The sequence below is a fragment of the Arachis stenosperma genome, chromosome 9, assembly GCF_014773155.1.
Source record: "Arachis stenosperma cultivar V10309 chromosome 9, arast.V10309.gnm1.PFL2, whole genome shotgun sequence".
Lineage (NCBI taxonomy): Eukaryota > Viridiplantae > Streptophyta > Magnoliopsida > Fabales > Fabaceae > Arachis > Arachis stenosperma.
Genome location: NC_080385.1, coordinates 80,964,399 through 80,980,274, shown reverse-complemented (window position 1 = coordinate 80,980,274; position 15,876 = coordinate 80,964,399). Strand labels below are relative to the sequence as shown.

General features: G+C 39.2%; 1 non-coding gene across 1 annotated transcript; it reads right to left on the bottom strand.

The window, feature by feature from the left end:
* Positions 1 to 15,495: 15,495 nt before the first annotated feature.
* On the bottom strand, positions 15,496 to 15,603 carry LOC130953144 (small nucleolar RNA R71). Its single transcript, XR_009075316.1, has one exon. It is a non-coding gene; the product is annotated as a small nucleolar RNA R71 (small nucleolar RNA).
* Between the last annotated feature and the right edge of the window lie 273 nt (positions 15,604 to 15,876).

The following is a 15,876-nucleotide window of genomic DNA, read 5'->3' as shown; positions in this document are numbered from 1 at the left end:
TTCCTGTTTCGAATTTGCTCTTGGATCTCCAGATATTCATCTTCTTTCAGATCAAATTTGACTTCCGGGATCACTGATCTGTGACTCATTATTTTGTAATAATGGTCTGAATGTTCTTTAGTTAAGAACTTCCCTTGATTCCAAAGTGGCTTTGGAGTATTCTCTTTCTTGCCTCTTGGGGTGGGTTGTTTTCCTTTAGGAGCCATGATCTTAATGAGTATGTTTTTGTGATCACGGATAAACACACCAAACTTAGAGTTTTGCTTGTCCTCAAGCAAAAGAGAAGAAAGAAGAGGGATAGGAGGAGAGCAAGTGTGGCATGGTGATGATGAGAGGGGCGCCGATTTCAATATATAGGGAGGGGGTGGGAATTTTTGAAAATAAGAAAAAGATAAGATAGAAGATATGATTTATAAAAGATAGATATGATAAGAAAAAGATATAGTTTAAAAAGAGAAAGATATGAATAATAATTAAAAAGATAGATTTGAATTTTTAATTTTGAAAAAGATTTTAAAAAGATAATTGAGTTTTGAAAACAAACTTTAAAAGAGTTGGATTGGATTGAAAAATAATTTGTCTTTATGGATTAAGATATATTTGAAATTTTTGAAAAAGGGATTTTAGAAATTAGGGTTCTTAGAAAACCAATTTGATTTGAAGGATGGCATTTTGAAACATGTTGATGCAAGAAATTATGAATTGAAACATAAAAATTTAGAAAATTTGTAAAGAAAATGAATTTTACCTCCTCCCCACCATCCTGGCGTTAAACGCCCAAATGCTGCATGTTTTGGGCGTTTAACGCCCAAATGTTGCTTCTCCTGGGCGTTTAACGCCCAGCTGATGCATCTTTCTGGCGTTGAACGCCAGGAAGTCCTTTGTCACTGGGCGTTTTTCTGAACGCCCAGGATGCTGTCAATCTGGCGTTAAACGCCCAGAAGGTGCTTCTTTCTGGCGTTTAACGCCCAGAAGATGCTCCTTTCTGGCGTTTAACACCCAGATGGCTACCCTTACTGGCGTTGAACGCCCAGTGAGTGCTTCTTTTGGGCGTTCAACGCCCAAAATGTTTCTTACTTGCCTTTTTTCGCCAGTGAACTTCCAAATTCCCCTTTAACTCTGTGAATTCAATCAATTGCTTTTTTACCTTGAAGATATTTTGACCTATACCTGTAAAAATCAACAGAAACAAATAAAATTAAATTTTGTGATTGGCTGGGTTGCCTCCCAACAAGCGCTTCTTTAATGTCATTAGCTGGACTATTACTGAGCTTTAATTAAGTCTCAGTTTTGAGCATTCTTGCTCGAAATTGCCTTCAAGATAATGTTTAACTCTTTGTCCATTAACAATGAACTTTTTGTTAGAGTCATTATCCTGAAGTATCCTATGTATACGTTTGTGATTACATATGGACCTCTCCACCAGGATTTTAATTTCCCGGGGAATAATTTGAGCCTAGAATTAAATAGCAGAACTTTCTGCCCCGGCTCAAAGACTCTGGATGACAATTTCTTATCATGCCATCTTTTCGCTTTCTCTTTGTAAATCTTTGCATTCTCGAAAGCATTAAGTCTAAATTCCTCTAGCTCATTTAACTGGAGCAATCATTTTTCTCCAGCTAACTTGGCATCAAGGTTTAGGAATCTGGTTGCCCAGTAGGCCTTGTGTTCCAGTTCCACTGGCAAGTGACATGCCTTTCCATACACAAGCTGGTATGGAGAGGTCCCTATAGGGGTCTTGAATGCTGTTCTATATGCCCACAGAGCATCATCCAAGCTTCTTGCCCAATCCCTTCTGCGGTTAATTACAGTCCGTTCCAGGATTCTTTTGAGTTCTCTATTTGAGACTTCAGCTTGCCCATTAGTTTGTGGGTGATATGGAGTAGCTACCCTGTGGCTAACTCCATAGCGAACCAGAGCAGAGTAAAGCTGTTTATTGCAGAAATGAGTGCCCCCATCACTGATTAATACTCTAGGGATACCAAATCTGCTGAAGATGTGTTTCTGAAGGAATTTTAACACTGTTTTAGTGTCATTGGTGGGTGTTGCAATAGCCTCCACCCATTTGGATACATAATCCACTGCCACCAGAATATAAGTGTTTGAGTATGATGGTGGGAAATGTCCCATGAAGTCAATGCCCCATACATCAAACAACTCAATCTCCAAGATCCCTTGTTGAGGCATGGCATAACTGTGAGGTAGATTGCCAGATCTTTGGCAACTATCACAATTAAGTACAAACACTCGGGAGTCTTTATAGAGAGTAGGCCAGTAGAAGCCACATTGGAAGACTCTTCTGGCTGTTCGCTCACTTCCAAAATGTCCTCCATACTGTGATCCATGGCAGTGCCATAGGATCTTCTGTGCTTCTTCCTTAGGCACACATCTACGGATTACTCCGTCTGCACATCTCTTAAAGAGATACGGCTCATCCCAAAGATAATACTTTGCATCCGTGATCAGCTTCTTTGTTTGCTGTCTACTATACTCTTTGGGTATGAATCTCACTGCCTTGTAGTTTGCAATGTCTGCAAACCATGGCACTTCCTGGATGGCAAAGAGTTGCTCATCCGGAAAGGTTTCAGAGATCTCAGTGAGAGGGAGGGACGCCCCTTCTACTGGTTCTATTCAGGACAGGTGATCTGCTACTTGATTTTCTGTTCCTTTTCTGTCTCTTATTTCTATATCAAACTCTTGCAGAAGCAACACCCATCTTATAAGTCTGGGTTTTGAATCCTGCTTTGTGAGTAGATATTTAAGAGCACCATGATCAGTATACACAATCACTTTTGATCCTACTAAATAGGATCTGAATTTGTCAATGGCGTAAACCACTGCAAGTAGCTCTTTTTCTGTGGTTGTGTAATTCTTCTGTGCGTCATTTAAAACACGACTGGCATAGTAAATGACGTGCAGAAGCTTGTCATGCCTTTGTCCCAACACTGCACCAATAGCATGGTCACTGGCATCACACATTAATTCAAATGGTAATGTCCAGTCTGGTGCAGAGATGATTGGTGCTGTAAGCAATTTAGCTTTCAGAGTCTCAAATGCTTGCAGACACTCTTTATCAAAGATAAATGGCGTGTCAGCAGCTAGCAGGTTGCTCAGAGGTTTGGCAATTTTTGAAAAATCCTTTATAAACCTCCTGTAGAATCCTGCATGCCCCAGAAAGCTTCTGATTGCCTTAACATTGGCAGGTGGTGGTAATTTTTCAATTACCTCTACCTTAGCTTGATCCACCTCTATCCCCTTGTTCGAGATTTTGTGCCCAAGGACAATTCCTTCAGTCACCATAAAGTGACACTTCTCCCAGTTTAAAACCAGGTTAGTCTCTTGGCATCTCTTTAGAACAAGTGCTAAATGGTTAAGGCAGGAGCTGAATGAGTCTCCAAACACTGAAAAGTCATCCATGAAGACTTCCAGAAATTTTTCCACCATATCAGAGAAAATTGAGAGCATGCACCTCTGAAAGGTTGCAGGTGCATTGCACAGGCCAAATGGCATCCTTCTGTATGCAAATACTCCAGATGGACATGTGAATGCCGTTTTCTCTTGATCTTTTGGATCTACTGCAATTTGATTATAACCTGAATATCCATCCAGGAAGAAGTAGTATTCATGACCTGCCAGTCTTTCCAGCATCTGGTCTATGAATGGTAAAGGAAAATGATCCTTTCTGGTAGCTGTATTGAGCCTTCTGTAATCAATACACATACGCCACCTAGTAACTGTTCTTGTAGGAACCAGTTCATTTTTTTCATTATGAACCACTGTCATGCCACCTTTCTTAGGGACAACTTGGACAGGGCTCACCCAGGGGCTATCAGAAATAGGATAAATAATCTCAGCCTCTACTAGCTTAGTGACCTCTTTCTGTACTACTTCCTTCATGGCTGGGTTCAGCCGCCTTTGTGGTTGGACCACAGGCTTGGCGTCACCCTCCAATAGGATCTTGTGCATGCATCTGACTGGGCTAATGCCCTTAAGATCACTGATGGACCACCCAAGAGCTGTCTTGTGTGTCCTTAGCACTTGAATTAGTGCTTCCTCTTCCTGTGGCTCTAAGGTAGAGCTTACAATTACAGGAAAGGTATCACCTTCTCCCAAAAATGCATATTTTAGGGATGGTGGTAATGGTTTGAGCTCGGGTTTTGGGGGTTTCTCCTCTTCCTGAGGGACTTTCAGAGGTTCTACTATTCTCTCTGATTCTTCCAAGTCAGGCTGAACATCTTTAAAGATGTCCTCTAGCTCTGATTCAAGACTCTCAGCCATATTGACCTCTCTTACCAGAGAGTCAATAATATCAACACTCATGCAGTCATTTGGGGTGTCTGGATGTTGCATGGCTTTGACAACATTCAACTTGAACTCCTCCTCATTGACTCTCAAGGTTACTTCCCCTTTTTGGACGTCAATGAGGGTTCGGCCAGTAGCTAGGAAAGGTCTTCCTAGAATGAGAGTTGCACTCTTGTGCTCCTCCATTTCCAGCACCACAAAGTCAGTAGGAAAGGCAAATGGCCCAACCTTGACAATCATGTCCTCAATCACGCCTGATGGGTATTTAATGGAGCCATCAGCAAGTTGAAGACATATCCTGGTTGGTTTGATTTCTTCAGTTAAACCAAGCTTTCTGATAGTAGATGCAGGTATTAGGTTGATACTTTCCCCAAGATCACATAAAGCTTGCCTGGTGCAAGTGCCCTCTAATGTGCATGGTATCATAAAGCTCCCAGGATCTTTAAGCTTCTCATGTAAGCTTTTCAGAATGACTGCACTGCATTCTTCAGTGAGGTAAACTTTTTCAGTTTCCCTCCAATCCTTCTTATGACTTAAGATCTCTTTCATGAACTTAGCATAAGATGGTTTTTCTCAAGTGCTTCTGCAAACGGAATTTTTATTTCAAGAGTCCTGAGATAGTCTGCAAAGCGGGCAAATTGCTTATCCTGTTCCGCTTGGCGGAGTTTTTGAGGATAAGGCATTTTGGCTTTGTATTCCTCAACCTTAGTTGCTGCAGGTTTATTACCTACAGAAGTGGGTTGGGAAGCCTTTTTAGAAGGGTTGTCATCAGCACTTGTATGTGACTGATCCCCCACTGGCATTTGAATGCCAGGGGTGGAAGCTGGAGTGGCGTTAGACGCCACCTCCTTGTTTGTTACTGGCGTTTGAACGCCAGAACCATGCTCCCTTTGGGCGTTCAACGCCGGATTCATGCTTGTTTCTGGCGTTGAACGCCAGGAATGAGCATGGTCTGGGCGTTCAGCGCCAGCTCTATTCCTCTCTGGGCTCTGACTGTCCTCAGAGGGATTTTGAGTAACCAATTGTTCATTTCTTAGTTTCCTGCTGCTTTGAAGTGAGGTATTTAATGTTTTCCCACTTCTTAATTGAACTACTTGGCATTCTTCTGCTATTTGTTTTGACAGTTGCTTTTCTGTCTGCTTTAATTGCACTTCCATATTCCTGTTAGCCATTCTTGTTTCCTGTAATATTTCCTTGAATTCGGCTAGCTGCTGAGTTAGAAAGTCTAATTGCTGATTGAATTCATTAGCCTGATCCACCAGACTGAGTTCAGCAGTTACTGTTTTAGCTTCTTCTTTCATGGAAGATTCACTGCTTAGGTACAGATGTTGATTTCTGGCAACTGTATCAATAAGCTCTTGAGCTTCTTCAATTGTTTTTCTCATATGTATAGATCCACTAGCTGAGTGGTCTAGAGAAATCTGAGCTTTTTCTGTAAGCCCATAGTAGAAGATGTCTAATTGCACCCATTCTGAAAACATTTCAGAGGGGCATTTTCTTAGCATCTCTCTGTATCTCTCCCAGGCATCATAAAGGGATTCATTATCTCCTAGTTTGAAGCCTTGGATGCTTAGCCTTAGCTGTGTCATCCGTTTTGGAGGGAAATAGTGATTCAGAAATTTTTCTGACAGTTGTTTCCATGTTTTTATGTTGTTCTTAGGTTGGTTATTTAACTACCTCTTAGCTTGATCTTTTACAGCAAATGGGAACAGTAATAATCTGTAGACATCCTGATCTACTTCCTTATCATGTACTGTGTCAGCAATTTGTAAAAATTGTGCCAGAAACTCTGTAGGTTCTTCCTGTGGAAGACCGGAATACTGGCAGTTTTGCTGCACCATGATAATGAGCTGAGGATTCAACTCAAAGCTACTAACTCCAATGGAGGGTATACAGATACTACTCCCATATGAAGCAGTAGTGGGGCTAGCATATGACCCCAAAGTCCTTTTGGACTGTGCATTTCCACTTAGTTCCATGATGGAGCAAGGGAGATGGTATGTATGTTGATATTATTTATTTTATAAAAATTTATTTTATAAAATAAAGTAAAAATAATACAAATAAAAACGAAATAAAATAAAAAAATATTTTTTTTTTGAAGATTTTCGAAAAAAAATTGGGGAAAAGGAGAAAGTGGTTAGGATAAAATTTTTGAAAAAGATAATAAAATATATATTAAAAAAATAAGAATTGAAAAATTTTGAAATTGAAATCTGAATTTTTATATAAAAATTCGAAAATGTAGTTTTAAAATTAGTTAGAAAAGATATTTTTTTTTGAATTTTGAATTTTATGATGAAAGAGAAAAACACCTAAAAGACACAAGACTTAAAATTTTTAGATCTAATGCTCCTTATTTTCGAAAATTTTGGAGGAAAAACACCAAGGAACACCAAACTTAAAAATTTTAAGATCAAGACACAAGAAAAAACTCAAGAACACCTTGAAGATTCACAAGAACACCAAGAACAAAAGGAAGAACACCAAACTTAAAATTTTTAGAAAACTTTAATAAAATTTTCGAAAATTATATCAAAATTAACAAGAAAACACCAAAATTAAAGTTTGGCACATGATTAAATCAAGAAAAATTATTTTTGAAAAAGATTTTCAAAAGAACTGGTGCCCAATCATCAAGAATATAAACCAATGCTCTAGCCAATTGGGAGAAAAGGTAACAATTGTTCTGAGCAGGTATATTTCTTTTTGGAAGACTAATGCTTTGGGTTAGTACAAAAAACAAGAAAAGACACAGAACAAGAAAAACTCAAGATCAAACAAGAAAAATAAACAAGAACAACTTGAAGATCAATGAAGAACAAAGAACACAAGTTCGAAAATTTTAAAGAAAAATATCAAATATGTAATTGACACCAAACTTAGAACAAGACACTAAACTCACGAAAAACTTAAAAATTGATAAAGAAAAATAATATTTTTTTTTTGAAAAATTTTTAAAAAGGGATAATAAAAGATGCAATTCTAGTAAAAAGAGAGGATAAATTCTTCCTAATCTAAGCAACAAAATAAACCTTTAGTTGTTCAAACTCAGATAATCCCCGGCAACGGCGCCAAAAACTTGGTGCACGAAATCTTAATCCCAATTATCAAAGTCAAAATTTCTTATGATCTCGTACCACTAACCAGCAAGTGCACTGGGTCGTCCAAGTAATACCTTACGTGAGTAAGGGTCGATCCCACAGAGATTATTGGTTTGAAGCAAGCTATGTTTATCTTATTATTCTTAGTCAGGATATTAATTAAAATTATCAGTTGGAATTATTAGATTGGAAAAATAAAAGAGAATAAAAGCGTTACTCGTTGTGCAGTAATGAGAAATATGTTGGAGTTTTGGAGATGTTTTGTCCTTTGAATTTCTACTTTTCCTTGAAATCCTCTTCCCACACGCAAGGTCCCTTCCATGGCAAGCTCTATGTAGGGTGTCACCGTTGTCAATGGATACCTCCCATCCTCTCAGTGAAAATGTTCCTATGCTCTGTCACAGCACGGCTAATCATCTGTCGGTTCTCAATCAGGTTGGAATAGAATCCATTGATTCTTTTGCGTCTGTCACTAACGCCCAGCCTTCAGGAGTTTGAAGCTCGTCACAGTCATTCAATCCCAGAATCCTACTCGGAATACCACGGACAAGGTTTAGACTTTCCGGATTCTCATGAATGCCGCCATCAATCCGGCTTATACCACGAAGATTCTGATTAAGGAATCTAAGAGATACTCATTCAATCTGATGTAGAACGGAGGTGGTTGTCAGGCACACGTTCATGGATTGAGGAAGGTGATGAGTGTCACGGATCATCACCTTCTCCATAATTAAGCGCGAATGAACATCTTAGATAAGAACAAGCGTGTTTGAATGGAAAACAAAGTAATTGTATTAATTCATCGAGACGCTGCAGAGCTCCTCACCCCCAACAATGGAGTTTAGAGACTCATGCCGTCAAAAAGTATGTAATTCAGATCTGAAAATGTCATGAGGTACAAAATAATTCTCTAAAAGTTGTTTAAATAATAAACTAGTAACCTAGGTTTATAGAATATGAGTAAACTAAGATAATTGGTGCAGAAATCCACTTCTGGGGCCCACTTGGTGTGTGCTGGGGCTGAGACTAAAGCTATCCATGAGTAGAGGCTTTTCTTGGAGTTGAACTCCAAGTTAGGACGTGTTTTGGGCGTTCAACTCTGGATCATGACGTGTTTCTGGCATTTAACTCCAGACAGCAGCATGTACTTGGCGTTCAACGCCAAGTTACGTCGTCTATCTTCGCGCAAAGTATGGATTATTATATATTGCTGGAAAGTCCTGGATGTCTACTTTCCAACGCCGTTAAGAGCGCGCCAATTGGACTCCTGTAGCTCCAGAAAATCCATTTCGAGTGCAGGGAGGTCAGGATCCAACTGCATCAGCAGTCCTTTTTCAGCCTAAGTCAGATTTTTGCTCAGCTCCCTCAATTTCAGCCAGAAAATACCTGAAATCACAGAAAAATACACACACTCATAGTAAAGTCCAGAAATATGATTTTTGCCTAAAAACTAATAATATTTAACTAAAAACTAATTAAAACATGCTAAAATCTACATGAAATTACCCCCAAAAAGCGTATAAAATATCCGCTCATCACACCATCACCAGGTTCAACAAGTCGGACACAACAGCTCCGACCAGCACAGAAGATCTCGTCCGAGATCAACCTACAGTTTCAGGTAACCCTCGGAACAGGTTCCTTTTGGGATCACTTTCGATAACTTCTTGCATTATTCTGTGTTCATCCTTTGCTGATTTGTAGATGATGGTTTCTATCCTGGTTTAATCGACCTTTAGGTGAATCGCGTTTTCACCTTTGTCGGTCTATCATTCCTATCGAGATAGTATAGTGAATCTGTTCTTCACTTTCTGTTTGATCCGTTGCTTTATAATCGGACGATAAATGCTTCAGATTAATGCGTCTTGGGAATTTGTAGAATATCTTAAATGTATTTTATTTAAAGAAAGTGCAAATATATACAGGTGGGAGTTTTTCATACCCTTAAATCGGATTTAAATCTCAATCTTGACGCCTCATTAAAAAACCTTTTCTGGAAAAAGAGTGCATCTTGTGATGAGACCTTTATCTAACTGTAGTACCTTCTTAGGTTACAGGCGTGCCATGATTTGGGGAGTTCTCATCCCTCGAGTTCAGACAGTCTGTAGTAGCCCTTCCCAAGTACCTCTGTGACTCGGTAGGGTCCTTTCCAGTTGGCTGCCAGCTTTCCTTCTCCGGGTCGAGTTGTTCCAATATCATTTCGGATTAAGATGAGATCATTCTCAGCGAAACCTCTTGGCACTACCTTTTGATTATATCTGGAAGCCATTCGCCGCTTTAGTGCTTCTTCTCTTATTCGAGCTTTTTCTTGGATTTTCGGAAGTAGGTCAAGCTCTTCTCTTTGAAGTTGAGAGTTGGTTTGTTCATTGTAGTGGACTACTCGGGGAGACCCTTCCTCAACTTCTATTAGAATCATTGCCTCCACTCCGTATGTTAATCAAAATGGTGATTTGTTCGTAGTGGAATGTGGAGTTGTTCGATACGCCCATAGGACTTGTGGAAGTTCCTCGGCCTAAGCTCCCTTTGCTTCTTGTAGTCTCCGTTTTAGCCCGGCCAATATGACTTTGTTGGCTGCTTCGGCTTGTCTATTGGCTTGGGGATGTTCGACGGAGGTGAACTGGTGTTTTATGTTGAAGTCGGCTACTAGTTTTCTGAAGCCTGCATTTGTGAATTGGGTGCCATTGATGGTGTTTCTGCGGAAAAAAGAATTTCCAACACACAAATCCAACCGGCAAGTATACCGGGCCGCATCAAGTAGTAATAACTCACTTAGAGTGAGGTCGATCCCACAGGGATTGATGGATCAAGCAACTTTAGTGGGTGATTAGTTTAGTCAAGCTAACATTGAAGGGATATTGGATGAAATGTAGCCAACAGAATTGTAAATGACAGGAAATTTAAAGTTGCAGAAAGTAAAATTGCATAAAACTTAAAGTGCAAGAAAAGTAAATTGCATGAAAAAGTAAAGGGGGTTGGGTGCTGGAAATTAAAGAAAGCAATAGATTAAGCAACTAGAAATTTAAATTGCAAAAAATGTAAATGTGCAGGAAATTAAATCAAGCTCAATATGAACAGAAATGTGAAAGTATAGAATGCAGGAAAGAAAATTGCAGAAAAGTAAACGTAGCAGAAGAGGAAACCAGCAAGAAGACTTAGATCAATTTTTAATTCTTAAAGAGAAACTAACAATTTCAATAAAATAGTAAAAACAGAAAGGAAGCCAAGAGCTCACTTGCTCTCAAGATCAAAACAGAAAGGAAATTGAAGAGGAATGAAACAGAAAATAAAATGCAACTCAATTTCAATAGCTAAAGGAAAGTTGAAGGTCTCAGGGGTGGAGGAGACTAGAAAACAAGTCTATGTCTCAATCCCTTCCTTGATCCAAGAGTAAACAAGATGCAGGAAAATTAAAGATGAAAGCACTGAAGAAAACTTTGATTCAAATCACAATTCACTTGAAAGTTTGCAGAAGAAGAACAAGATAGGTTGCAGATAGAGAATGAAAACAGAATTCCTTCGAATCTCAATCCAAGATTCAAAACAGAAATGAAAACTAAGAGAGAGAGCTCTCAAATCCTAATGCTCCCTAGTGGAGCTAGCCTCTCTAATTGAGCTCCCTCTGAAATGAGAGTGATGCCTTTATATAGGCTTTTTACAAAATGAAAATAGAATGAAATTGAAATTAAAAACAAATTCACAAAATGAAATTCTTAATCTAGCTTCTCTGTGTGCCTTTGAGTGATGATGTGGGCTTTGCTTGCTTTGGATTTGAGGAGAAATGGGTTTGGTTGGCCTTGATTCAATTTGGAGAGGAATTGAATTTAAATGGAATTTTAGTTGAATTTTGGCCCATGTTGCTCCCAGGAGGCTGCTCTGCTCTTGTGGAGGGCAGAGCAGTGAAGCTTTGTGTGGGGATGCATGTTGCGTGTCAAGTGTGGGAGGGGCACCAGGGGATTGCCCTGCCCTTGTGGAGAGCGGGGCAGTGGTGTCTTGTGCGTGCCTTGCCTCCCTGCCCGTGTCAAAATGCTGCGCGCCTAAGCTCCTTTGTGTGCGTCCAAGCATGTGTGCCATGCACCAAGGAATGTTGCTCTGCTCTCTGATGAGCGGATAATTTGTATACTTTTTGGCATTGTTTTTAGTATATTTTTGTTATGATTTAGTTAGTTTTTATTATATTTTTATTAGTTTTTAATTAAATTTCACTTTTCTGGACTTTACTATGAGTTTGTGTGTTTTTCTGTGATTTCAAGTATTTTCTGGCTGAAATTGAGGGACCTGAGCAAAAATCTGATCCAGAGACTCAAAAGGACTGCAGATGCTGTTGGATTCTGACCTCCCTGCACTCGAAGTGGATTTTCTGGAGCTACAGAAGCCCAATTGGCGCGCTCTTAACGGCGTTGGAAAGTAGACATCCTGGGCTTTCCAGCAATATATAATAGTTCATACTTTGCCCAAGATTTGATGGCCCAAACCGGCGTTCAAAGTCACCTCAAGAAATTCCAGCGTTAAACGCCGGAACTGGCACCTAATTGGGAGTTAAACGCCCAAACTGGCACTAAAGCTGGCGTTTAACTCCAAGAAGAGTCTCTACACGAAAAAGCTTCATTGCTCAGCCCAAGCACACACCAAGTGGGCCCGGAAGTGGATTTTTATGTCATTTACACCCTAGGCTACTAGTTCTCTATATATAGGACCTTTTACTATTGTATTTTAAGAAATCTTTGGACATCTAGTTCTTAGATCATAGGGAGACTTTTGGTAGCTATCTTTGTTTTATGCTATCTTAGACCTTTGGGAGGCTGGCCATTCGGCCATGCCTAGACCTTGTTCTTATGTATTTTCAACGGTGGAGTTTCTACACACCATAGATTAAGGTGTGGAGCTCTGCTGTACCTCGAGTATTAATGCAATTACTATTGTTCTTCCATTCAATTCTGCTTGTTCTTTATCCAAGATATCACTTGTTCTTCAACATGATGAAGGTGATGATTGACGCCCATCACCATTCTCACTCATGAACAAGGTGACTGACAACCATTCTTGTTCTACAAGCATCTGAGGCTTAGTGAATATCTCTTGGATTCCTGATTGCACGATGCATGGTTGATCGCCTGACAACCGAGTGCTCGCCTGACAAACGAGCCAACCATTCCGTGAGATCAGAGTCTTCGTGGTATAGGCAAGAACTGATGGCAGCATTCAAGAGAATCCGGAAGGTCTAACCTTGTCTGTGGTATTCTGAGTAGGATTCAATGACTGAATGACTGTGACGTGCTTCAAACTCCTAGCAGGCTAGGGCGTTAGTGACAGACGCAAAAATATCAATGGATATTATTCCGGCCTGACCGAGAACCGACAGCTGAATTCCGCTATGCCGTGACAGGACATATGCAATCGCTTTCACTGAGAGGATGGGAGGTAGCTGCTGACAACAGTGAAACCCTACACAAGCTTGCCATGGAAAGGAGTAAGAAGGATTGGATGAAGGCAGTAGGAAAGCAGAGAGACGGAAGGGAAGGCATCTTCATACACTTGTCTGAAGCTCTTACACCAATGATATGCATAAGTATCTCTATCTTTATCTTTATATTTTTTCGTTCATCATCATATACATTTGAGTTTGCCTGACTAAGATTTACAAGATGACCATAGCTTGCTTCAATGCTAACAATCTCCGTGGGATCGACCCTTACTCACGTAAGGTATTACTTGGACGACCCAGTGCACTTGCTGGTTAGTTGTGCGAAGTTGTGTAATGCCATGGTATTGAGCTACCACGTTTTTGGAGCCATTACCGGGGATTATGAGAGTTGTGAAAAGTATTGTTCTCAATTTCGCGCACCAAGTTTTTGGCGCCGTTGCCGGGGATTGTTCAAGTTTTGAGCAAGCTTTTGGTAACAATGCCGGGGATTGTTCTAGTTTGGACAACTGACGGTTCATCTTGTTGCTTAGATTAGGTATTTATTTTTTTTCGAAATTCTTGAAGATGAATTCTAGAGTTTCATGATGATTTGTTGAAACCTGGCTGGCTGAGAAGCCATGTCTAATCTGATTGGACCGAGGTTTCAACTTATCACCACAAGAGCTTGTTGATTTTCATCAATTTTGCTTTGGAGCAGTGATCTGCTAAGGCTTGGCTGACCTTTGGTCATGTCTAGTGTTTGGACCGAAGCTTTCTTTGAAGGCTTGGCTGGCTGTGAAGCCATGTCTAATTCCTGGACCGGAGTCTTAGACTAGCATTGCACTGATTCCTGGAATTCTCATTAAGAATTTTGGTACCTTTTTCCACTTAATTTTCGAAAAAAAAAAAACACAAAAAAAAATTACAAAATCATAAAAACCAAAAAAATATATTTGCTGTTTCTTGCTTGAGTCTAGAGTCTCATCTTAAGTTTGGTGTCAAATGCATGTTTTTGTTACATTTTTCGAATCCATGCATATATTTCTTTGTTTTGATCTTTGAATTCTTTTGGCTTGAGTATTTATGTGTCTCATATAGTGTCAGTAGTACACAAACTGCTAAGTTTGGTGTCTTGCATGCATTGTTATTTGATTCTTGTTGCATTTTGATTACTAAAAAATCCAAAAATATTTTTAATTTGTGTCTTTTCAAGTCAATAATACAAAGAATTGAAGATTCAGAACATACTGCAGAGGAATTATACAGAAAAAGCTGAGCATTCAAAAATGCCCAGTGAAGAAGGCAGACTGGCGTTTAAACGCCAGCCAGGGTACCTGGTTGGGCGTTTAACGCCCAAAAAGGTAGCATTTTGGGCGTTAAACGCCAGAATGTATACCATTCTAGGCGTTTAACGCCAGGATGGTGCTAGGGGGAAGATTTTGTTTTCAAATCAATTTTTTTTCAAGTTTTCAAAGTTTTTCAAAACCAAATCTTTTTCAAATCATATCTTTTCAATCAAATGTTTTCAAAATCAATTTCTTTCCTTTTTCAAAGATACTTACTATCAATTAATGATTTGATTCAACATTTCAAGTATGTTGCCTTTTCTGTTGAGGAAGGTTTTATGTTTGAATCATATCTTTTCTTGTTAGGCAAGTCATCAATTTCTTTTTAAATCATATCTTTTCAAATTGTTTTCAAAACAAATCTTTTTAAAATGTTTTTCAAATCATATCTTCTCAATTATATCTTTTTAAAACCATAACTTTTCAATCAAATCTTTTTAATCACATTCTTTTTTCAAAATAGTTTTCAATCAAATCTTTTTAATTTCTAATTTCAAAATCTTTTTCAAAAATCACTTGATTTCTTTTTTTACTTTTAATTTTCGAAAATTATCAATCAAATTTTCAAAATGTTTTCAAAATCTTTTAATTGAATTTTCGAAAATTCTCTTCCCTCCTTCCCACATCCTTCTATTTATGGAGTACCACTCCTTCTAAATGCACAATTCGAACCTTATCTAATTAAAGTTCGAATTCTTCTTCTCCTTCTTCTTACTATTTCTCTTTTCCTCTGACACTTCAAGGAATCTCTATACTGTGACATAGAGGATTCCACATTTTCTTTTTCTCTCCTCTTTCATATGAGCAGGAGCAGAGACAAAGGCATTCTTGTTGAAGCTGATCCTGAACCTGAAAGGACCTTGAAGAGAAAGCTAAGAGAAGCTAAAGCACAACTCTCTTTAGAGGACCTGACCGAATTCTTCAAGGAAGAAGAACATATGGCAGCCGAAAACAACAACAATGCCAACAATGCAAGGAAGGTGCTGGGTGACTTCACTGCACCTACTCCTGATTTTATGGGAGAAGCATCTCTATCCCTGCCATTGGAGCAAACAACTTTGAGCTTAAGCCTCAATTAGTTTCTCTAATGCAACAGAATTGCAAGTTCCATGGACTTCCAATGGAAGATCCTCATCAGTTCTTAGCTGAATTCTTGCAAATCTGTGACACAGTCAAGACTAATGGGGTTAACCCTGAGGTCTACAGACTGATGCTATTCCCTTTTGCTGTAAGAGACAGAGCTAGAATATGGTTGGATTCTCAACCTAAAGAAAGCCTGGACTCTTGGGAGAAGCTAGTCAATGCCTTCTTGGCAAAGTTCTTTCCACCACAAAGATGGAGTAAGCTTAGAGTGGAAGTCCAAACCTTCAGACAGAAGGATGGAGAATCCCTCTATGAAGCTTGGGAAAGATACAAACAATTAATCAGAAGATGTCCCTCAGACATGCTTTCTGAATGGAGCATCATAGGTATTTTCTATGATGGTCTCTCTGAACTATCCAAGATGTCTTTGGATAGCTCTGCTGGAGGATCTCTTCATCTGAAGAAGACGCCTGCAGAAGCTCAAGAATTGATTGAAATGGTTGCAAATAACCAATTCATGTACACTTCTGAAAGGAATCCTGTGAACAATGGGACTAGTCAGAAGAAAGGAGTTCTTGAGATTGACACTCTGAATGCCATATTGGCTCAGAACAAGATATTGACTCAACAAGTCAATTTG